We start from the raw sequence: 358 nt of genomic DNA on the forward strand, positions 1-358 counted from the left end.
ATATATATATATATATATATATATATATATATATATATATATATATATATATATATATATATATGTGCAGGCAGTGGGGGAGCACTGTAGCTTCGATGTGAGAGACCGAGGGCTCTTCATCTTCAGGCTGATGCGTACAGATATACAGGCGAGACAAACCCTAAACCCTAAACCCTAAACCCCAAACCCTAAACCCTAAACCCTAAACCCTAAACCCTAAAAGATAAACCCTAAAAGATAAACCCTAGGCTCTAAATTATAATGGGAACTGTAACACAGACACAACAGTTTTGAGGGCTTGTTTACTGTTTTTGGATTAGGGTTTAGGGTTTAGGGTTTGGGGTTTAGGGTTTAGGGT

This window comes from Eimeria mitis, genomic scaffold, assembly GCF_000499745.2.
Source record: "Eimeria mitis Houghton genomic scaffold, Emh_scaff6802, whole genome shotgun sequence".
Lineage (NCBI taxonomy): Eukaryota > Apicomplexa > Conoidasida > Eucoccidiorida > Eimeriidae > Eimeria > Eimeria mitis.